We start from the raw sequence: 23388 nt of genomic DNA, 5'->3' as shown, positions 1-23388 counted from the left end.
GATTTGGGAGAATGGCATTGAAACATGTATAATATCATATATGAAATAAAAAAAAGAAATTGTATGATAACATATCTGATACAAATTTAAAAAATAAAGTAAAAGCAAAGTCCATAGGGTCACAAGGAGTCGTACATAACTGAAGCGACTATATATATATAGTATATATGCACATAGTTCTCTTTTTCCTTTTAAAGACCATGAACGAGATTCTTCTGATCCTCCAGCTCTGGGCTTACTTCTCCTACTTTCCCAGGCACCTGGGGTCCTGTCATCCCTTCTCAAATCAGGAACTTCATCTCAATGCAGCATCTCCCACCATCATATGTGGCCTGCCGAGAACAGTGACCACAGAGCGATCCAAGCTGCCAGTGTTTCCCTCTCTGACGTCTCTCCCTGCCTTATGGAAGGGAGTGTCCTCGGGGCCCTCTCGGTGGGGTGGTGGGTGTGCTCATAAATATGGCGGACTCGCTGAAGCACTTCTAACTTGCAGAGTCTGAGTTCCTTTCTTTACATGATGCCAGGGACAGTCTTGAATCCTAATCCCCTTAAACATAGGCCACCACTGAGTTCCGTGCTTAGCCAACCAACCAAGAGACACTCAGCTGCATGAATAACATTTAAACACAGGCTTTAGCCACTCCTTTGCAGTCAGCCTGCTCTCATGTTTCAGGAGTGTATTATCCTCTGTTATTTAATAAAAGATCTTTCTGCTGAAAAAAAAAAATTAAGAAATAAACACAGGCTTGCTGGGACATACACCCAGAGCAATAACTTCACTAGATTCAAAAATCACATCCCATCGTCTTTATCCTAACATCGTCAGATCCATTCCCACACACATTCCCTAGTTTTCTGCCAGCATCATTCTTTTGGCATATGAATGAGTTCCTCCCAGGCCAGCCTTTTGTACTTGTTCCTGCAGCGTGCTGATCTAACTGTAGTTATGGGACAACCAGCGTTAGAGGGTAACAAGGCTGGCTGGTGTGGGCTTTGAGGAGAACTCTCCTCCCCTTGCAAGACAACCACTCCAGGTGAGATTTTTATGGTATATTCAAACAGAGGAAAGCTACTTTCCCCAGATATCAGAGAACAGTCTGCTTTCACTGGCAAGGGAGACTCCAGGTGACTCAGGGGTTCAAGATCTTAGCTTAGTCCAAGACCACCTAAACTTCCCCAGGCATTGGCTCCACTCCTTCGTAATCAATGCCCTCCCTTTCACCAAAAAGATCTCTCGAGGCTGTGAGCTCAACTGACAGTGTCACCCTGCAATATACATTATTCAGTTATGTGTTTCATTTTCAGCAATGTCAGCCCTGCAGCTATACGATTATTTTATGGCTGACAGAAAATATCCCTGGATCTCTGGGCATGACTTAGGCTGAAAGTTTAAAGGCCTGATCTTGTCATATTCTTTCTTCAAACAAACGGGCGCACCCAGGGGAGTCCTTCCCACATCACAGTCCTTGTGGTCACCTGCTGTAACAGTTAAGTGCAGCAGCCACGTGGTCCCCCAGGGCACCTGCTTCTGTCGGCACTTCATCATAATCAACCACGTGATAGGCGGCTTGATCACGGTGCTGCTGCATGTCAGGAGTTACCAGTTTCCCATTTTCCGCTGGCAAGGAGCTCAAGTCCAAATTCATTACCAAACCAGGGCCCAGGCAGCAGTCAATAAACCCTCCAGTGGGAGGGTGGGAGTAATGGGAAGAGGTTGTTATAAGGATACAAAGTTTTAATTATAAGATGAATAAGTTGTGGCGATCTGATGTACAGCATGGCAACTATAGTTAATAATACCTTATTGTATACCTGAAATTGTTAAATGTAGACCTTAAGTGTTCTCAACACACACACACAAAAGGTAATTTTGTGAAGTGATGGGTGTGTGGCTCGGCATGTGGGATCTTAGTTCCCCACAATGTTCATGAGCTGAACACCCACCCCACGACTCCCATCCCTCACGCTGTCTTTAAAACCTTTCCCTGAAAGCCATCTCTGGAGTTTGAGCCTTCTGAGCACTAGCTTCCTGGACTTCTTGCTTGGAGTCTGTAATAAACTCCTTCACCACGACTCAGCATCAGTAGATTGGCTTTGCTGTACGAGGCTGAGCCGACTCTAGTTTGGTTCCGTAACAATCTCATTCTTAGAGTGTTTCCAACTATTTTAGGACATATTTTCCAGAAAAGCTGAGACAGGGATTTTTGTGTAATCGGTTCGTGAAGGGAACACTCTGAGGAGGCATCTGTAAGGGAGAGGAGGACGCAGGATAGACAAATAGGCTAGTTTTTAAATTTATCTTTCCGGCTTCATTGTGGGAGCCAGTTCTTTACAATCAGTCATAATCTCTCCCTAACTTCCCCCAGAAAGACAGACTATAACAGAACTCTGATGAGTACAGTGGGGTCCGCCTCTTTTGGATGAGTAGGGTGCCCCAATCCAGCCACCAAGAGAGACACGACCTGGCAGGCACCTCCCCAAGCCCTCTTCTGCCTCCCTCTTACCCCCACCTTGGAACCTAGATCCCAGATGACCCAACATCCTGAGAGCCTCAGGAGTGGCATCACTAAACTTTCCAGCTCCCCTGTCTCACTCTCAGAAAGGAAGTCACATCCTCACTGCTGCTTCTTGGGGAGCGGGGGACCTCACCTCTAACTGAGGTATCCCATGACTTCCAGCTTTCTTTCTACTTTATAAAGGAGATGAGGGGCTCCCTTCCCTGCTCATCTCCCCCAGGAGGGAGGAAAGCCGCAGCGGATGCCGGTGGGGACACACAGGGTGGGAGGAGGCGAGGCTCCTGGCTGGGGATCACCCCTGGATACAGACGGAGCACCGTATAGGTCCCCGCGCAGGGCCAGAGTTAGCTGAAAATCCATCTCCAAGTCTCCGCTTGTTGCTGTCGTTCAGTTTGTAGAACTGAGACTGATCTCATAAGAAAGTGGGTTCGAGTCCTAGTTTTGGGGGTAATTCTTGGCCTTGCCGGGATCTCAGGAATTGCAAGAAAATTCCTAGAGGAAGACCCCGCCTGCCGTAACTAAGACCTACTGCAGCCAAATAAAAAAAATTTTTTTTAAGTTCCTAGAAAAGGATCACTAAGTTTCAGCTTTTAAATTCCAAAACACATACAATGAAACGAAAATGAAACAAGATGCTCTGCTGAGACTCAGTGTGCCAGTCTCCCTGGTCTAGCAACTTCGAACTCAGAAGGAAGCCCCGTGGTAAGAGGATTAGTTTATATGGACCTTGTCGCTGTCTAAAATCACTTTTGCGTCCCTCTCTAAAATCACTTTTGTTTAGCTGTAAAGCCCTAGGGGCAAAAGCTGCGCCCAACGTGGGGCTCGAACCCACGACCCTGAGATTAAGAGTCTCATGCTCTACCGACTGAGCTAGCCGGGCTCTTGCGGAACGATGAGCTAACAGTTCTCCTGAACTTCGCTGAACCTAAAACTGGTAGGGACACTCTCTGAATCCCGCACACACCGCCTCCCTCTGTTAGGGTGTGGGAGGCGCCGGGTTTCAGTCACGGGCGATTTCTCATTTTCAAACTCTCAGCCCCTTTCAGGAGAGGTAGCATGGCAATCCACTCCAGGATTCTTGCCTGGAGGATCCCAGGGACGGGGTCGCACAGAGTCGGACACGACTGAAGCGACTTAGCAGCAGCAGCAGCAACAGCAGCAGCAGTATTAAGCCGATCGGGAAGGCTTGATGGCCTCGCCTCCGGGACAAGGCGGAGTGGGGGTGGGGTGGGGGGATGTGGACCCCTTGCTCGTGCAAAAATTTGGAGCAGCTGCCCTTCGGGGAGAAGTGAGCACCACCCCCAGTTCTGACCCCTACATCAGGTTCCAGATCCGTGAGGGTTTCCTGAGGCCGAGCCCAGTCCAGGAGGGACCCGGAGAAGCTTGAGGGTCACCCCGGACCGGCCGGTTGGGAGGTGGCCGAGTCTCATTCTCCTTGTGTCGCATGTTGGGTGAAATTTCTGTCCTGGGGTCCACCATGGGAGACCACATTCGCCCGGCCGCACGGTCCCTCCCCGCTCCTCCTTGTCACCTGCCCCCTCCTCTAGCTGCTGCGGACTGGGTGGCCCTCGTGGCAGGGGAGTAGCGGCGGGGGTCTGGCTCCGCGGCCCGGGGGCCCGAGCGCGCGGGATCCCCTCACCCCGAGATTCCGGCCGCGCTGCTCCTCCTCTCCTTCTTGAATCGAAACCAAAACCATCCCCAGGATCTGGCTGCGGATTATCAGCCCGGGATCCGAGGGCGGAGCCGCGATCTCAGGCCTCCAAGGACAGGCACCAGGGGCCACTGTAGTGCTGGCTCGTTGGTCTAGGGGTATGATTCTCGCTTTGGGTGCGAGAGGTCCCGGGTTCAAATCCCGGACGAGCCCAGCTCTTTTTTTTTCCCCTTTCCCTAGACACCAGCTAGTTTTCGGTTTGAAGACTCCGGAACTCTACGGAATCCTGAGCGACTGAATCGTGGTTCCCGCCGGCCGCGATCCGATCGTCCGCACTCGGTTCTGTTCTGCCAAGTGGCCATCACTGCGCTGGGGTCGCACGCAGGGGCGGCGGCCTCCTCGAGCTCTGGGTCTGGCGCTGGGGGAGGAGACCGAGATGGGTCAGTCTCGGCTCTCGGGAGACCACCTCCGTGTGCCAGACGGTCACTGGACTGGGTGATGGTGTGACTTCGGGCGTGTGTTTATACTTTGGGTAATAAACTCAAATTTTATGACCCAAGTAAAGGACAAGCCCACGTTTCCATGTCTTTCCTGTTTGAGGGGCTGCCCAAAGGGGCTTCCATGACCCAGGCAAGGAAGGAAACCGCGGAGGAGACTAAGCATAGGGCCGCAATAGACCACCAGCCTCCACCGGGGTCCGGGGGGCGGTGCTCCAGACACCGGGTCTCCTCTCCTCCTAGAAGAACCGGGGTGTTTTCATAGGTTTTATTATTATTTTCTGAGGCCAACAGACCAAGCCACTGAGAAGATGGCTTATCACAGTTTCCAAGAGGAGACGGCACGTCTCCGTGGGGGGAGGGGGGACGGGGACACGCCAGTGTCGACAGGAAGAAGAAAATGTGGGCAGGACACTTTCTTGTGGTTTCAGGGAAGGTGGAACAGGTCAGGCAGGGAAGACAGGTTTAAATGGCTGGCTGAAATAAGTTCAGTGGGCTCGCGGGCACAGGTGCTGTCCCTGGTTGTCTGTTTCCTGGCCTTGAGGTGATTCTGCAGGTGGATTGTGGCCCAGAGGGTGAGAGTTTGATAAAAACAGGTGGTCGTGGGCTGTGGACCCTGGATTGGTTGGTTTACCTTTGAAAAATGCCTGCTGACATGGGAATTGTTTGCCATCTCGAAGAACTGACCAGATCGGTGGGTCTGGAAGATCCCCTGGAGTAGGGAATGGGAACCCACTCTGATATTCTGGCCTGGAAAATTTCCATGGACGGAGGAGCCTGGCGGGCTACAGTCCATGGGGTCGCAAAGAGTCCAATACGACTGAAAAACTGGGCACAATTGACCAGGGAGGAAGGTTCAGAGGGAGGGGACATATACACTTATGGATGATTCACGTTGATGAATGGCAGAAACCAACACAACACTGTAAAGCTATTATCTCCCAATTGAAAATTCAAAAATAAAATTTTAAAATGTAAAAAAAAAAAGAAAAAGAATTGACCAACCTTGGGAGAGGCCTTTGCTCCAGAGTCAGCAAGGCTCCAGACATCTAAACAACAGAATACAGAAAAGACATGGCTGATACAGGAAGGGACTGAGACTTTGGTTGGAATCTGAGGGCCCCCAGTCTAGGCAGCTTTCTGATCGCAGGCCCAGAGTCGGGCCTCCCCAGGGTATTAAGGCACAGAGCCCCTGCCAGGCGAGCTGCCACAGGGCCAGAGCTGCCCAGCACGTGCAGAGGGGGCAGGGGGCTGGTGACCCTCTTCTCTGATCTAATCGCCCCAGTTTCTCTGGTTAAGCCTGGAGTCTTGCATGTTCGGTGCCCCTTTCATGCCTCCTGACTCTCAAGTTGGAGAAGGAAATGGCAACCCACTCCAGTACTCTTGCCTGGAGAATCCCATAGACGGAGGAGCCTGGTGGGCTGCCATCTATGGGGTGACACAGAGTTGGACACGACAGAAGAGACTTAGCAGCAGCAGCAGCAGACTCTCAAGTCTCCTAGTGAGTGCATTTCCTGAACAGAACCTTGGGTCCCATTTGGGTGTCCAGGGAGGCCTCTCTGGCCTTTGAGGCCTAGTGGGTGTCAACCAGGGTAACCAGGCTCCTTGGCCAGCACTTTGTTCCCCCACAGACAGAACCTTTCATGACTCCCATTCCTTGAAGGGAAACCACCACTGCCTCCAGCAGCAGGTCCACTCCTCTCTGTGTCGGGGTGCCCCTCCCTCCGACCTGCCTCAACCCACTCCCCACTTGGGCACCCAAGGTCTGCTGTCCTCTACAGAGAGCCCTGAGTCTCGGTCCTGCCTGCAGCTGGGGTCTGACTGTCATCTGTCCAGGGAACAGGAAGTGAGCACTGCAGAGGAAGCTCCCTGTGGAGCTTTTTGGCATCAAATCCCCAAGGAGCCCCATTGCTTTTTCTGGTCACTTTAGGGCTGAAACAGAATGCCTGGCAGAGCAGGTGTGGGTCCTGGGCCTGTGAGAATGGATCACGGGGCAGGCGCAGTGGGTGGTGGACCCAGACCCGCTGGATGCGAGTGGCCAGAACAGGCCTGGGCACTGAGGTCAAGTGTCCGTGTGTGTTCAGTAGACAGGGAGGCACCATGACCCAGGTCACACCAATGGAAACAGCATCTTGGGGCATTTTTTCTGAGCAACTTCCTCCCTTATTTCTTTACTCCCTACTTAAACCCCCACTCATCACTGGGGCCCCTTCCTGGCTGCGGTCTGCACTGGGATTCGTGTCTGGAACTCTGGAGGCGGTTCTCCGGGTGGGACCAGCTGTGAGACCGGCAACCCCTCGGCAGGTGTTTCCAGTGGGTGCTGGGGGAGCCAGGCAGTCCCGGAGGTGTCTAGGAGCCCGCGACGTCAAGGACGGGATCCGAACTCTACTCCCAGCTTCATTCTGCAGCCCAGGCCTCAGCCTGGTGACAGAGGCGATCTGGGGGTACTCTGCTGAGCTGATTGCCTCAGTTTTCCTCATACAGAGAAGGATAGGGGAGGAGCCGAACCCTCCAAAACCTGCATTGGAACTCACCAACTTGCAGCCTCAGCGTGGGGCAATGCGGAAAGTCCCATGTCCCCCAAACCCCTACTCCCACCCCACTCCACGGAATCAAATCCTTCCACTCATGACACTCACGGAGAAAAGGGAACCATCCATGGACTGAGGAAACAGGGACAGTCCCGGACTAGGGAGGACAGAGCCAGGTTGAGTTCAGCAGGAGGGGAGGAGGCTCCCATCAGGTGGCTCGTTGGTCTAGGGGTATGATTCTCGCTTAAGGTGCGAGAGGTCCCGGGTTCAAATCCTGGACGAACCCTGCTTTTAATAAAAGGCTGTGTCCTGGGGACTCAAGGCTGTGTCCCGGGGACTCACTGTTGTCACATTCACCGGATATGGCTATTCCCACCTCAGCTGTCATCCTCATCTTTCCTCACATTCACCGGATATGGCTATTCCCACCTCAGCTGTCATCCTCATCTTTCCGAGCAGTGGTCTGGGATGCTCAGATCTACAGGGCCACTCCTGGTAGAAAGAACGTGGAACTCGGTTCTCCCCTGACTCCCAGAAGAGCATCCTGGTGTAAGTTGAGCTTTTTATGACCGTGGACATGTTGTCCTGCAGATGCAGAGATAATAGTAGCTGGCTCGCTCGCTCCCCTAAATAAACCAAAGGAAAAACTGGTGGGTGGGTTTGGTCTAGAAGCCAGGTTCAAATCTTTAATGGATCTATTTCTAGGGTTCCTTTGGTTAAAGAAGTTGAGGAACCTGGTGAGTTAGCGGATCCACTGTAAGGAGCGGACACTTCGGGCTTATGAGAGCTTGGGCAGGGTGGCATGGTGCAAAGGCACAGGCTGTGTGACCTCACCTTTGGTGCATTTTGTTCCTAAACACCTAGAGATCCTGTCAAAAAGATGCCCAACGTGGGGCTCGAACCCACGACCCTGAGATTAAGAGTCTCATGCTTTACCGACTGAGCTAGCTGGGCGCATGTGAGGGGAAGACTCCAGCCAAGCTTCGGAACTTGACTGGCTGTGGATCACCCCAAATGACTGAGTGGGGTACATCCCTGGGTCAGCAGGGATGTGGAGTCCTTTCAGGGCTTTCTGTGTGTTTAGACTGCTCAGAATTCTCCGAATCCCCAGCAGGAAGGCAGCCTTGTGTGGGGGGGGTGGGGGTAGGGAGGAGTGGGGGGAAGTGGGAGGGGGGAGGGGGGAATGCGGGAGTCAGGGAAAGTGGGGAGAGTCGAGGGGAGTAGTGGCGCTGGGATAGAGTGGGGGACATGTGGGGTGAGATGCCACACTGACAGAGGGACAGACAGACAGCTGTTCAGCAGCCGCCAGGAGCCCTGCAGCTGGCATAGAACTGAGCGTGGACCTCCCCAAGGCGATCCCGATACTCCTGGAAGAGGGGACCAACTGAAATCGGGCAACGGCAAGGGACCCACCACTGCATTTGCACAAACAAACTCGTGAACTGAAAAGAATTGTTAGACATGCTGGATTCTACTGGGTTCTATGTTCACATAACACCATCCATGCTTCCTGCACATTATCTAAAATAAACTTTTTTTTATTTAAAGTTTTATTTTGTCCCAACCCTTCTCGGTCTGTCCTTTGGGTGATCTTGAATTGTTGGAACCAAGGACCTGGTGGTGGATTGCTGGAAGGGGTTGGAGACCCCGGGGCACCCACCAGGACACCTACCCTGCTCACTCCTGTTTTGGCCAGTCTCCCGGGATTCAGAATCAGAAGTGAGGTGGCCCTGGAGGAAGAAAGCAGATGCTTGTCCCACACTCGTGAGACCTGTGTAGGTTGAGGATGAGGCTACGCTGCCACATCCCCCTCCCAGCTTGCCTCTCTAGAGCAGAAAGCTACTTCAGATATACAGTGGACTGGGAGTGAGGGCAGAGGTTATCTGTTCCCCCCCTCCCGCTACCCCAAATTCTGGAGACAGGGTGCCTCCGAGAATTTTCTGAGGATTCCCTGAGATTTCAGACTCCACCAGTTCCCATGTGCAGAGCTGGCCTGCATCCTGAAACCAGCCAGCTGAATGCAAAGGGAGGTTAGGAGGCATCAGGAGCCTGCAGGCACTGAGCACCATGGGAATACTGTGGGGCCATCCTTAATGCTGTTGGATGTGCACGTGGCATTAGATTATTTTAAAATGGAGGACTTAATTTGTAGAGTTAAGGAAAAAAACTTTTACGGGTGAAACAATGTCACACACAGGTTTCAAATATGCACAGAGATAGGGGACGCTCCAGTGTGTGTGTGTGTGGGGGGGGTGGTGGTGAGGGGTTATGTGATTCTGCTCCATTTTTTTTTTTCAAAACTTTAAAAGTAAGGTTTATTTTGAAAACTTTATTCTTTGATCAAAGAATGGAGAGGTGCAAGTACATCCTTTCTAAATTGTATTTATTTTTTCATTTCTCTTTTTCTTTTTTTAGTTACTATTTCTTCTAACACTGTTTAGCCCCATCTTTCTCTTCTTAGGTCTTCAAGACTCCAATATTATATATTTTGTTAAAGCCCCACCAAGCCTTGAGGCTCTGTTACTTGGTTTATTTTTTTAAATTTATTTTCTCTTTTCTTGAGATTGGGTAACATCTATTGTTCTGTCTTCAACTGATTCTTCCGTTGATCCTGCCATTGCCTGTCAATTAAGTTTTTTATTTTGATTATTGTATGTTTCAGTTCTAAGCTTCTCAGTTGGTTATTTTTTATCTATTTATTTGAGACTGTCACTTTTTAAATTTGTTTTAAGTGGCTTGTAATTGCTCTTGAAGCATTTGTGCATGGCTACTTAACCACTTTTACCTTCCTTGGCTGATGGTTCCAACATCTGAGTCAGCTTCTCTTGATTGCCATTTCTCCTTCAAGTTGACATTTTTCTGGTTCTCAGTTTGATCAGTGATTTTCAATTGCATCTTGGAGTTTCAGCATTATGTTATGAGACTCTAGATCTCATTTAAACCTTCTGGGTTAGCAGCCTTCTCTGACAAGGCGCCCTCCGGTAGGGAAAGAGGGAGTCACCCTGTTGCTGTCTGGTGAGGGCAATTCCCACAGGATGGGACCTGCTGGGTCCCACACTGCTGGGCTGGAGTGAGAGCTCATACTGTCCATTAGGCTTCCGCCGATGGGCCCATGTAGGAGGCAGGAGGGGCGCCTCCTACTGCTCCCCGCGTAGACAAAGAGAAGGTCGGGGGGAACGTTAATGTCCATCATTAGAAGCTGGATTAATGCAGGGCGGGGGAAGGGGGGACGCTGCTACTAGGTGCTGGGCCAACGGCCCTGACGTTTCAGGTCCCAGGAGGGGAAAGGGGAGGTGAGGAAACACTTCGGCCGAAGTTAAGGGGTCCATTTCCTCAGGTGGATGCCCGGGGCAGTCCTGCCCAGCCTCCCTATTATCTCCTTTCACCCGTGGGAAGGGGGGTGGTAGTCCAGGGGGGCTCCCCAACCCCGCTGCTGCTGCTGCTGCTAAGTCGCTTCAGTCGTGTCCGACTCTGTGCGACCCCAGAGACGGCAGCCCACCAGGCTCCCCCGTCCCTAGGATTCTCCAGGCAAGAGGAGTGGGTTGCCATTTCCCTCTTCAATGCATGAAAGTGAAAAGGGAAAGCGAAGTCGCTCGCTCAGTCTTGTCCGACTCTTAGCGACCCCATGGACCGCAGCCCGCCAGGCTCCTCCGTCCGTGGGATTTTCCAGGCAAGGGTACTGGAGTGGGGTGCCATTGCCGTCTCCGCCCGACCCCGCACCGGTCATTAACAACAGCAGCAGCACAGCGGGGCTGCCAGAAGTTCCCCCGGCCGGAACGCACCAGGGAGCCTTCGCAGACCAGGGCCGGGAGGAAGCGCCGCTCTTCACCGCGCGGCAGCGTTGGCGCGGCGCGCCCCCTGGCGGCCAGCCGGGGAAAACCACCTGCCAGTGCCGCGCGGCACAGGGACGCGCGCAGGGTTCGGCGTCGCAGGCGGGAGCTGTGGCCGCCGGCTGTGCCTGGGGCTCTCTCTTCATAATTCCCACCCGCTAAGCTATTTAATGTGGAGCCCAAATTCAGGACTCAGATTGTGGACCTCTAGCCCTTCCGCTCGGGCTAGCGGGCTGAGTGGATGGGGCGGGCGGGTGATGGTACATCAGACCACACTTGATGTCCACAGGAGGCCCTGGAATAGGTACACTGGGAATTCTGGGGATAAAAAGCTGGGCTCGTCCGGGATTTGAACCCGGGACCTCTCGCACCCTAAGCGAGAATCATACCCCTAGACCAACGAGCCGCAGTAACTCTTTCTTTTCCCATTCCATATTATCCTCACATCACTTCCCTGTCCAGGCTCAGGGCTACGGCTACCCGCTTCCGAGCCGCTTCACAAAGGGCTCCAGTAAGTTCAGTTCTCTGGCGTTTAGAAGGGGAGAGTGCAGTGTCGCCGCCCGTGTGCGCACCAGGTCCCGGAGCCTGATCACTCTGTGCATCTGGGACTCCGTTCTGCCTCCCCTAGTCCTGGCTCGACCGGCAACGCCAGGCCACCATCACTGAGGCCTCCACCGCAGAGGAACTTGAGAGTCCTTTCCTCTCTTTGCAACTAAAGCCTGGGGACTGGGGACAGAGCTGGAGCCGCAGTGCCTGGATTCCTCTGGTCCTGACAAGACCACGAGCTACACAGCTGTCAGTCTTCTGCATGGAAGAGAATTATATTCAGAGAAATGTGGGTCTCCTGAGGCTTAGGGGCCAGGTGCACTGGTCACCCCAGAGAAGCAACTAATGTGGCCTGGGCCTTTCTCAGGGCGCTCCCGCAGGAGCTTCCATCCCTGAGCTGGTGGCCTTGTCCACAGGCCACCCGCCACCACCACCATCCCTGGCCCCCTGCCCTGGAGGCTCTGCCCTCTTCAGAGCTCGGCAGAGGGCCTGCTCTTCCCTGTATACCCAAGCCCAGGCCCTAAAACGTTCGGAAGAGCTCACGGCTAGATTCTGCTGGGACTTGTCAGACCTGAGATACCACCCTTGCATGTCCCTGTTGACTCTGTGACCTCAGTGACCCTCCTCCCCACGTGCATTCTGACTCACCCCACACACTCCATGCACCATGCCCTGTGCTGAGAACTCTGCAGGGACCGGCTCTGAGGGCACCAGCCCCAGTGGGGGAGACCATGACCTTTGAGCAGGGACACACACACCTGGAAGGGCAGGGAGGCTGGTCCAAGTGCTGACCTGGGGCAGAGAGAGGAAGGGAAGACGTAGGACAGAACAGAGGGGTTGGGGTTGACTGGAGTGGGTGTTGGAAGAGGGGCTGATGTGGGGTCCATGGGTGGAAGGATGGGAAGACCCAGCCTTGTTGTGGGGGAAGGCCCAGGGCCTGCTGGGTCTCGCTGGCCTTTTAAGCCAGGGATCGTGGGCCTGGGTTCCACTGGGAGTGGGGACTGTGTTGGGTCTTGGAGAAGGTTTCTATTGCCCGGGTTTGGGGCAAATGGAGCTTCAGCTTTGGGTATTAGCATTTCTGATCGCTTCCAATGGACCTTCAAAGCTAGAGCTGTCACTTGGTACTGTGGGGGGGAGGGAGGCAGGGAAGGGGTCCCTGGAATGTCCCAGTCTAGTCCTTCTGACTTTTCAGTAGCGGCAGCTTTTCTAGACTCTGGAACTTTGGGGGGAAGAGGAGAGAGGTCAAGAACAGAATCCCACCCAGGATGGGTTTTCCAAGCTCAGCAGGAATGGTAAACAATGTGCCCCCCATCCCAGAGAACTTCTGAACAGACGAACCATCCTGGGAGGGACCCAGGATCAGTTTCTGATTCTTCCAAGATTGTCCCAAGACATCGGTGGTCGTGGGCAGAGCACTGGCTCCCTGGAGTCACAGATGCGAGGACCCTACACAGGGGCAAAGGAGGGCCCACGAGCCCTCCCCTCTGGGACTCTGTGGTGCTGCGCATAGATCAGAAGAGGCGCGCAAGGGGCTGATCCTTAAGGTCATTTTAAACCACTGAAGCGATACATAGATAGGAGCTCAATCATGAGTTAGATTCCGGATTATACAGGCAGAGGGAGCCATGATCCAGACTCCTCTGAGCCATACTCGGACCCAGGAGAGGGGCTGTTCCTTGCCCCCACCCTCAACCCCCGAGGACCACCCTGACAGACCCTGACCCAGGGCTGTGGCTAATGGCCCCAGGCCAAAAATTCCACTTTTTTTTTTTTAATTCCACTTTAACAGTAACAGAAAGAATCCCTGTCTGCCGACAACTGCATGAGAAAGGGGGTAGGGGGGAGAGGCGGCGGAGGGCGCGGGAGGGGGACGATGCCCGGCTGGACGTCCAGGGACTGTGCCAACCACCTGAATGCCCAGAGGGCGGGCTTCGGGACTCCCACACCTGTGACGATTTTTTTTTTTCTTCTTTTTTTTGCACGACCCGCCTTTGGGACTCAGCTGCGCGGAGTCAAAGACGGCCTCTATTTAAGCTCGGCTAGCTCAGTCGGTAGAGCATGGGACTCTTAACCTCAGGGTCGTGGGTTCGAGCCCCAAGTTGGGTGGGTGCTTTTGGATGATGAAGAGGCCGCACGGGTGGAAAATACTAAGAATTAACCATTTCGAGAGGTTTTTAGCGATACAGGCAGCCAGGGGACCTACGTTGCCAGCAACCTGATCGGTTCCCAGGATTGTCACCCATTTCAGCCGCAGACTTCCGTCTCCACCTTGAGCGAGACGGTTCAGACCTTAGGCCCTCCAGCCAGCTTTTGAATACCTGGCCCGAGAAGATGCCTAGCCCCTGGATCTTGGGTTTCGTAAACCCCGAGAGACCGGCGCCGCTGCACTTGACTAGGGGCTCATAGAACCCCGGACTCCAGGAACCCCAGGGCGCCCGCTGCCCGGGGTGTGGGTGCCGGCGGTGGGGGTGGGGAGGGCGGGGATGGAAGGCGACTCTCCGGGCCCGGAGCGCTCCGGCCAGTTCCAGGCACCGAGGTTTGGGGAGCCCCATCAGGAGGCTCCTCCGAAGCAGGGTTCCCCGCGTGCCTGAGGAGGGGCTGCTCAGAACTTCCCTCTCCAACCCGCCCCTCACCCCCGGCCCCGGCAATAGGTGGTCTCTTATTTGGCAGAGGCGGGGAGGGGGGCCTCTCAACTTTGCTCCACTCTCCCCAGTAAAAAGGACATGGACACGGGGCGTTTGGCTTCCGGATTTGGGGGAAAGCGAGGAGGACAGGATACAATTGCCATCAGCGGATTTTCTTGTTTTCTCTCAAGGGTCTAGCCTTCTAAAAGGGCAGGCTGGGTGTTTGGCCGGAGCAGGTTTGCTTTCTTTTTTGGTGGGAACCCAGGCTTTTCTTGGAGTGACATCAGCGAGGCTGCCCCTGCTGCTCCCCCGGACCCTTGGAACTCGAGTTCCTAGGACCCAGGCTGCTGCTCCGGCCAGACTAAGGCACACTTATTCTCAGGAATTTCTCCTGGTGTTCTTAGGTGAAAAGAAAGAACGGTCTGGGGTACAGAATAGTTAGGTCCATATAACCTTAGTAGCTTTATGGGCGGGGGGGAAAAAGGCTTACCTTCAGGACCAGTGTTAGTCAGCTGTGGTTGCCCTAACAAATTACCACAATCTGGGCAACTTGTGTGTGTGCGTGCTAAGTCGTCTCAGCCGTGTCTGACTCTTCGTGACCCTGTGGGCTGTAGCTCGCCAGGCTCCTTTGTCCGTGGGATTTTCTCGGCAAGAATACTGGAGTGGGTTGCCACTCAGAGGATCCTCCTGACACAGGGATGGAAACTGCGTCTCTCTGTCTCCTGCTTTGGCAGCCAGTAGCCCCATCTGCAGACAGGTGTGGCTAGGATTCTGTGAATGCTTGCTCCACACGGAAGAATCTGAATTCCCTTAGCAGCTTAACAAAAGCTGCGCCCAACGTGGGGCTCGAACCCACGACCCTGAGATTAAGAGTCTCATGCTCTGCCGACTGAGCTAGCCGGGCTGCTTGTTTACCCTGTCTCTTCTTAACAGATCGATCCCTGTCCATAGGTCCTTGCTGTGAACAGCTTGGCTTCTCCCTGTCTCCTCGAAAAACTGCCAGGGAGTCTCAGGTTTGAAGGCTGCGAGGGGGCGGCACAGCCTTGACCATAATTTAGAGACTTGCTTAGGGGGGCGGGGAGGGGCGGGATAGGGGGCGGAGGCTGACCCAGACAGACAGGCATATGGAGGCCCCGGAGCGCGCCCCGCTGAGAGACCGGTGCCTAGGCCCCTGAATCCCATCCACGTCCCAGGACCCCGCACGCAGGAGGCAGCCCCACGAAACTGTCTTCTTGCTTTCCAGATATGGGATTAGAACCCAAGCTTCCCCGAACCGTCCCTCCCTCCCGTGAGGGCGAGGGGGAAATTAGGACCCTCTTGCAGACGGGAGGGCAAGCTCACCAAGACAGGTGGCACAAGGCGTTCTTTTCTACAGTGGTCTGGGGGTGAGTCCTCAGGGCCTGCGAGAGCTCCTAGGGCCAAACCTTGGTCCCCTTGACCCCTGCCCCGAATACACACCACTCAACCTTGCCACCCCCAACTCTATCCCTCCCCGCTTTAGGCGGGCCGCCTGAGTTATCCAGAACGACCCAGGGGACCTGCTACAAGCCTGGGAGAGGAAACCCGGTACCCAGGGGGTGTGACGCAGTGTCCAGCCAGGGCCACCTTCTTCCTTCCTAGTCAGTTTCTGGAATAAGAAAGGGAACTGTGAGGCACCTAGAGCCACACGGGGGCTTTGGGAGCCCAGCCCAGGAGCCCCAGGGTCTGCCCTGGACCCTAGTCCCCCTTCCTGTAGGGTGAGACTTGGCGTTGATTCAAGGTCAGTGGCTGGGGCTGGTCAGTTGGTCTCGACTTTGGGTCTCACAGGGAGTCTCCATGTGGTCCCTGCGACTGGGCCTGGGCCAGAGGGAGGGCCCAGGGGCAGTGGATCCATGGAGAGGCGACCCCCCCGGCCCCTGGGGCCCACAGTGTTGATCTCATTTCTCTCTGGAGAGTAAGGCAGATCCTCCAGCCACAAGCCCCTCTTCCCTCAGGGGAGGGAGGATCTGGGGGACCACCCAAACTGAGTGAGGGAGAGGAGAGAGGAGGAAATGGATGACACCAAGGACAGTCAGTAAGGTTATGATAGCTTGTTGGTCTAGGGGTATGATTCTTGCTTTGGGTGCAAGAGGTCCTGGGTCCAAATCCTGGACAAGCCCACTTGTTTAAGGCAGTTCAGTTTCAAGTTTTATGATGCTCTATATATGTTTGATTCTGGAGATATATATATAGCATCTAATAAATATACTACTGTTCTGGCACCCTACCTTCTGAGATTCTGGATGACCATGAGTGTTAGGACACCATTCAACCTAGCACAGTGCCTTTTTGAGAAGAATACTATTAATACTATTTTTATGTTCCTTTTAAACAATCATCATTATTTTCTAATGGAGTGTGTGCACTTGATGGGCCCTGCACAGCTTCTCCAACCTCAGAATCAGACTGAACACCACCACTCTCAGTTCCCACTCACCTTGACTTTCCAGCAGTGCTTGCTTTTTCCGCAGAAGCCACAGAAAACCTAACTTTACAAAAAAATATATATATATATATGATATTTGAACTGCAGCATAGTTAAAAGATCTAATTTGAATTCTACTTGTTAGTCAAGTCATTTTGAAAATGTTTTGAAAATGTTTGCTCTCTATTGTAGCTTTCAGTATCCTACAGCGTGTTAAAAGAATTTTCCTTCTCTTAACAGTTAAAAACATGGGATTGCTAATGTATATTTCTTAGAAGTAGTTGCTGTGAATTGAAATATGGGGCAGGGAGAAAGCAAATGGGAAGTGTGGATTAGAAGAAAGAACTTTACCTTGGGTAGGAGTATTAGTCTTAACAACTAACAGCGTTTATTTCCTTTTCCCTCCATTCTTTCAGAAGTGTATACTCCAGCAGCCTTATTTTTCTAGTTCACACATATTGATCTGATATTAAATATTAAATAGTTAGGCTTAGGTTTCGCAGAGAAAGAAAAAATGGCTTATACACTGAAGTCATACCTTGTTTTTGTTTTAAAATTTTGGTTTCACTGTTAATGGGGTACATTGGATATAGGTTTACTTTAAAAACAGTTTGGACTTCCTTCAAGATACCTATTTCAAGAAAAAACATAGCTTTCCAAATGGTCACTATCTTTTAAAAAGTCTCACGTATATGCAATTCAAATAATGATGCTTAATTCAGAGTACTTTTGATGTTATATACAGTTTTATAATGTAGATCGGTTAGAATGATGTATATTTTTTAGGTTTCAGGATTGCTTGAAGGGCTTCCTAAAATGTTTTTAAGTTCAGTTCTGATTATAAAGGACTTTGAGATTATCCCCCATATTGTCTGTAGAAGTGCAAACCTTAATTGACACTGTGTGGCATGACAGTTCAGCACCAAAACATTACAGTGAGTTCTGCTTATATTTCAGGTGAGGGAAATGATTAATAGTCCCCTATGTTTCTTTAACAATGTTTTACAGTTTTAAGGTGTTTTCTCACTCATTATTTCATTCCATGCTTACATTACCACCTTTGTATAATGGGCAAATCCATTTTATATTTGAGGAAGCTGAGACAGCACTATGTAGCGGAAAAGGCATGAGCTTTGGAATTACATACCTTGGTTCTAATCTTGGCTTTATCCTTTATGATCTAGTGATAATTATTTATTTACTTTTTAGTTCTTTTTATGCAGCAGTTATGTGTTCAAGATTCAGAAGTGGCAAAAGAATCTTATTAGAACTTAGTATAATCTCATTTTCATAAAATATGTGTGTATACATACATGTTTTATATACATATCTTTTAATATTGGCCAGTTATTATATTTGGAGAAGGCAATGGCACCCCACTCTAGTACTCTTGCCTGGAAAATCCCATGGACGGAGGAGCCTGGTAGGCTGCAGTCCATGGGGTCACTGAGAGTTGGACACAACTCAGTGACTTCACTTTTACTTTTCACTTTCATGCATTGGAGAAGGAAATGGCAACCTACTCCAGTGTTCTTGCCTGGAGAATCCCAGGGATGGGGGAGCCTGGTGAGCTGCCGTCTATGGGGTTGCACAGAGTCGGACATGACTGAAGCAACTTAGCAGTAGCAGCATGTGTGTGTGTGTGTATATATATATATATATATATATATATATATATATATATATATATCATCATAAAACTTGAAACTGAACTGCCTCGAACCAGTGGTTCACATAGAATGGTGTCTGATGGATATTGACTATTGCTCTTTCTCTCAAAACTTTAAACATCCCTGGAAAATTAATAATGCCATAAAGGTGCCTCCACACACAGTTTGGGGACTGCAGAACTAGGCCAGAAGTGTTGCCGAGTACAGGAGTCACCTGATTTAGGGACAGAAGTGGCCAGCATCAGAAGGAGCTCCTGCAGGTGGCCCCTTGGGCTGGGGGTGGGGGTGATCGCTATGGAAGGGGCTGCCCTTTGAGCCCAGTCCTTCCCCCTGCCCCAGGGGGCCCTGTCTGCCTGAGTGACACCCTGAGCCAGCAGCTCTGCACTCCTAGCCAGCTCTAACACCGAGGGCTGTTGGTCCACACAGACGGTGCAGCCAGGCCCTGCCTGCTTGGTTCTGAAGAGAACCCTTGGGGTTGAATTTGGGACCTCTCACATCTAAAGCAAGAAAAGCACCCTCAGAACAGAAAAGTCCCTCCGGCTGGTGGTCCTTGGCGTCTGCTCTCCCTCACAGTCTGATGTTTACCCTCATCTCTGCAGTCTGGAATGCCAGTGTCTGTGATGCTGAAAGACCATTCACAGACCACTGACAGATTTTCCTAAAACAAAAAACAAACAAACAAAAAACCCCAAAATCAGCTAACCACAGGGGTTCATTTGGGATTTGAACCCAGGACCTCCCACTCCCAAAGCAAGAATCACACCCCTACACGAGCAAGCCACAGCATATGGGCTCCTAGTTGTCCTTGGTATCATCCATTTCCTCCTCTCCTCTCCCTCACTCAGTTTGGGTGGTCCCCCAGATCCTCCCTCCCCTGAGGGAAGAGGGGCTTGTGGCTGGAGGATTTGCCTTACTCTCCAGAGAGAAATGAGATCAACACTGTGGGCCCCAGGGGCCGGGGGGTCGCCTCTCCACGGATCCACTGCCCCTGGGCCCTCCCTCTGGCCCAGGCCCAGTCGCAGGGACCACATGGAGGCTCCCTGTGAGACCCAAAGTCGAGACCAACTGACCAGCCCCAGCCACTGACCTTGAATCAACGCCAAGTCTCACCCTACAGGAAGGGGGACTAGGGTCCAGGGCAGACCCTGGGGCTCCTGGGCTGGGCTCCCAAAGCCCCCGTGTGGCTCTAGGTGCCTCACAGTTCCCTTTCTTATTCCAGAAACTGACTAGGAAGGAAGAAGGTGGCCCTGGCTGGACACTGCGTCACACCCCCTGGGTACCAGGATCCCCCTCCAGGCTTGCAGCGGGTCTCCTGGGTCATTCCGGTTCAGACCACACTGTCTGCCCTAAAGCAGGGTGTAGGTTGGGGTGGGGTGGGTAGTGTGAACTGGGGGCGGGGGTCACAGGGCCCAGATTCGTCCTCAAGAGCTCTTGCAGGCCCTGGGGACTCACCCCAAGACCACCGTAGATAAGAACGCCTTGTGCTACCCATCTCTAGTGAGCCTAATCTTCAGGACCCTGTCCTCCATCTGCAAGAGGGTCCTGATCGTCCCACCCCACGGGAGGAGAAACGGTCTGGGAAACTTGGGTTCTGATTCCATATCTGGGAAGCAAGGAGGCAGTTTCATGGGGCTGCCTCCTGCGTGCGGGGTCCCAGGACCGTGAATAGGGCTTCAGGGGCCCAGGCACTGACTTCCCAGTGCTGCACGCGCCCATCTGGCCTCCATCTGTCCGTCTGGGTCAGCCTCCCCTTTCCCCCTTCCCTCGGAACCCTAGGCAAGTCTCTGTATTTCAGTCAAGGCCGTCCTGCCCCCTCGCAGTCTTCAAACCTGAGGCTCCTTGGCAGTTTCTCAAGTAAACTGGAAGGGGCCAAGCTGTGCACAGCAGGGATCTATGGACAGCGGTGGTTCCTTCAAAGAAAAAAGATGAAAGAGGTGCCCGGCTAGCTCAGTCGGTAGAGCATGAGACTCTTAATCTCAGGGTCGTGGGTTCGAGCCCCACGCTGGGCGCAGCTTTTGTTAAGCTGCATTAGGTAAGTTCAGAGTCTTATGCGGCAAGCAAGCATTCACAGAATCCTAACCACACCAAGCACAAGATCCTGGAACCAAATTTCAAGACCTCGACCTAGGAAAAGGAAATGGCAACTCACTCCAATATTCTTGCCTAGGAAACCCATGGCCAAAGGCGCCTGGCCCGCTACAGTCCAGAGTCAGAAAGAGTCCCACACGACTGAGCAGCTAAGCAACAACGATGACCTAGGGTCACGGAGAAAGCATGGAACTTTCATAAAGAAGGAGACAGGGAAGATCTTCATTTTTTGATGGTTTGATCTTTTGGAGGTGACTGCTGGCTGGGGACAGACTCCCAACTCCAGGGCCAGCTAATTCCTAGAGGAAGTAAACAGTTTGCAAACCAACAAATTTCTAGTCCACACACTGAGTCATCTCTTTATCTAACTTTCACACACCAAGCCAATATTTCCCCTGGCCCCAATCACCCAGGGCTTGATCACCCAGCCCCCACACCCTAAAACCCACTGAACTGTTCAAATGAGCCAGCCACTGTTGATCCCACCCTGCCTTACTTTTCCCATGGAAGGGATTTGCCCAGAACCACAGGAGGCTCCCAAGGTGGTCCTCTCCCACCCTGTGGGGCTTTGGGGATCAACAGGGGGATCCGCCACCCTTCTCCAGCGCACAGACTGGCAGCCCTGGGGCCAGGCGCATAAGGCGGAGCAGTCACCTTCCCCTGCTCCTCCTCCTCCGGAGGTTCTAGGACACAGGCCCCACCTTAGGGGATCGGCGCCTGCTTGATGCCAGTCCCCTGTGCCTGCCTGCTCCGAAGCCACAATCCACAGCCCCTGCTGTCAGCCTGAGGATCGGGGTCCTCTGGACTGCCGGTGCTCGTCCTGTAAGATGCCTTCCCGCTCATCCAAGCCTCTGGTCCCCGCCCCCCCCGCCCCCGCCCCCATGTTTCTGCTGCTCACTCCCCTGTGGTCCAGGAATCAGCCCTTCCTGATCCTGGCTTAGCGGACCTCTCTTTCTGCCCCCGTTGGCCTGGGTTTCTTGGGTCTCCCCGCCCGAATTCAAGTGCCCCTCTGCCAGTCTACTTCGGAATAAACCTGACTCGCGCAAGGATGGGAATAGTTGTAAACGAAGCGTTGAGAGGGACCTTGCAGGGGTGGCTCGTTGGTCTAGGGGTATGATTCTCGCTTCGGGTGCGAGAGGTCCCGGGTTCAAATCCCGGACGAGCCCAGGTTATTCTTTCCGGTTTACCCACTGTTTTAGAGCCCGGAGGATCGATAGCGAACCTAGAGACTTACCGGCCACGCGTTCTGCGCTCCACTTCAGGCCCCTCCTTGTTGATGCTGACCCCGGCTCACATTCCTCTCCGGAGCCCGAGCCCGGGAACCTGACCTCACGGTCCCTGCTCCCACGCACAGCTCTGATCCATTCTTCCTTCCCCGCACGCAGCTCTTTCCCGACTGGACACGAGTTTCTTCCGGCTAGTCCGAGATGCGCTGGTAAAGGTGTAAAAATACACATTGGCTTTTGAAGACTCCATCCAAAGTAAGCGATCTGATAATTTGTTGAAATGATACTTTAGATATATATTGATTTAGTTAAAATATACTACACTTAATTTTACCTTTTTGTTACTATTTTTAAAATCTGTGGGAATTCCTTGGTGGTCCAGTGGTTAATCAAGATTCGCCGTTTTCATTGCTGGAGTCTCCGGTTGATCCCCAATAGAGTAGCTAAGATCTGGCGTCTAATAAGATGTTAAATAGAAATTTGATAGAAGGCATTCTTCTTTTGTTCCAGAATTCAAAATTCTTCCACTACATACATTCGCCGTTGGAAGGAAGGCTTATACATGTGTGTGTGTGTGTGTGTGTGTGTGTGTGTGTGTGTGTGTGTGTGTTAGTTGCTTGGTGGTGTTTGACTCTTTGCAACCCGATATACTATAGCCCACCAGGCCCCTCCATCCATGGGATTCTCCAAGCAAGAACACTGAAGTCGGTTGCCATTTCCTTCTCCAAAAGGAACTATAGAAAAAAAGAAAGTGAAGTCGCTCAGTCGCTTCCAATTCTTTGTGACCCCATGAACCATAGCCTACCAGGCTCCTTCATTCGTGGAATTTTCCAGGCAAGAGTACTAGAGTGGGTTGCCATTTCCTTCATATTGTTATGCAATATGTTAAGTATTGTTAAGCAATGCTTAACTTTTAGTTTAGCTGATTGAATTTCTTACCTGGCAACTTGGAACCCCATGTATGTGTTCTACTGGACAAGATGGAAGCTGCAGATGATTAGAATCCAACCTTGAAGGTCCTACAGTGTCACTTCAGCCCTACATTATTATATGAAGAGGTCACAGCCACAGTCCACTGAGGTTCAAGTGGGGACAGTCCAAAGACCCCCACTCCTCACTGCAAAGAGTGTCAAATAATTTGTGGTCATTAAAAAAGAAAAAAAAAAAAGCTTTATTCAGACTCACAGATATTTAGAGAAAAAGCCAGTGGCTACCAGTGGGGAGATGGAACAGGGAAAGGGGCACATGAGGTAAGAGATTAATAGGTAGAAACTATTATGTACAAAATAAGCTACAATGATATACTGTACAACACTGGGAATAAAGTCAATTTTTCTAATAATTATGAATGAAGTATAATCTTTAAAATTGTGAATCACTATATTGTACACCTGTAACATAAAATATTGTACATCAATTATACTTCAATTTTTAAAAGTTTTGATATAATAGAGTGTAACACATTTAAAGTACACAATTTCATACATTTTGACCTTTGTGTACTCCCAAACCATCACCAGAGTCAAAATAATGAACAAATTCATCATCCTCAACATTTTCCTCATGGCTCTGTTATCTCTTCCTTCTACCCCTCAAACACCAGTTTGCTGAGAGTTTTTAAAATCAGGAATGGAGGTTGGACTTATCAAGTGCCTTTACTGCATGTATTGAGATGATCATATGGTCTTTTTCATTCTATAAAAAGTAAACATTGATTTTTAAATGTAAACATTCTAGATAGTTTAAAGACATATCAGAACGTTAAA

At 51.7% G+C, this 23388-nt stretch overlaps 9 non-coding genes across 9 annotated transcripts; 5 read left to right on the top strand and 4 right to left on the bottom strand.

Moving 5' to 3' along the window:
• Positions 1-3323: 3323 nt before the first annotated feature.
• TRNAK-CUU (transfer RNA lysine (anticodon CUU)) lies at positions 3324-3396 on the bottom strand. Its single transcript has one exon. It is a non-coding gene; the product is annotated as a tRNA-Lys (tRNA).
• Positions 3397-4308: 912 nt separating this feature from the next.
• On the top strand, positions 4309-4380 carry TRNAP-UGG (transfer RNA proline (anticodon UGG)). Its single transcript has one exon. It is a non-coding gene; the product is annotated as a tRNA-Pro (tRNA).
• A 3029-nt stretch (positions 4381-7409) lies between these two features.
• On the top strand, positions 7410-7481 carry TRNAL-AAG (transfer RNA leucine (anticodon AAG)). Its single transcript has one exon. It is a non-coding gene; the product is annotated as a tRNA-Leu (tRNA).
• A 595-nt stretch (positions 7482-8076) lies between these two features.
• On the bottom strand, positions 8077-8149 carry TRNAK-CUU (transfer RNA lysine (anticodon CUU)). The gene has a single exon. It is a non-coding gene; the product is annotated as a tRNA-Lys (tRNA).
• A 3210-nt stretch (positions 8150-11359) lies between these two features.
• Positions 11360-11431, bottom strand: TRNAP-AGG (transfer RNA proline (anticodon AGG)). The gene has a single exon. It is a non-coding gene; the product is annotated as a tRNA-Pro (tRNA).
• Positions 11432-13604: 2173 nt separating this feature from the next.
• Positions 13605-13677, top strand: TRNAK-CUU (transfer RNA lysine (anticodon CUU)). Its single transcript has one exon. It is a non-coding gene; the product is annotated as a tRNA-Lys (tRNA).
• A 1349-nt stretch (positions 13678-15026) lies between these two features.
• TRNAK-CUU (transfer RNA lysine (anticodon CUU)) lies at positions 15027-15099 on the bottom strand. The gene has a single exon. It is a non-coding gene; the product is annotated as a tRNA-Lys (tRNA).
• A 5145-nt stretch (positions 15100-20244) lies between these two features.
• Positions 20245-20317, top strand: TRNAK-CUU (transfer RNA lysine (anticodon CUU)). Its single transcript has one exon. It is a non-coding gene; the product is annotated as a tRNA-Lys (tRNA).
• A 1173-nt stretch (positions 20318-21490) lies between these two features.
• TRNAP-CGG (transfer RNA proline (anticodon CGG)) lies at positions 21491-21562 on the top strand. The gene has a single exon. It is a non-coding gene; the product is annotated as a tRNA-Pro (tRNA).
• Positions 21563-23388: the final 1826 nt, after the last annotated feature.

This window comes from Capricornis sumatraensis, chromosome 3 (genome assembly GCF_032405125.1).
Source record: "Capricornis sumatraensis isolate serow.1 chromosome 3, serow.2, whole genome shotgun sequence".
NCBI classification, from domain to species: domain Eukaryota; kingdom Metazoa; phylum Chordata; class Mammalia; order Artiodactyla; family Bovidae; genus Capricornis; species Capricornis sumatraensis.
Note: the sequence above shows the minus strand (reverse complement) of the source record. Positions and strands in the feature narration are given on the sequence as shown.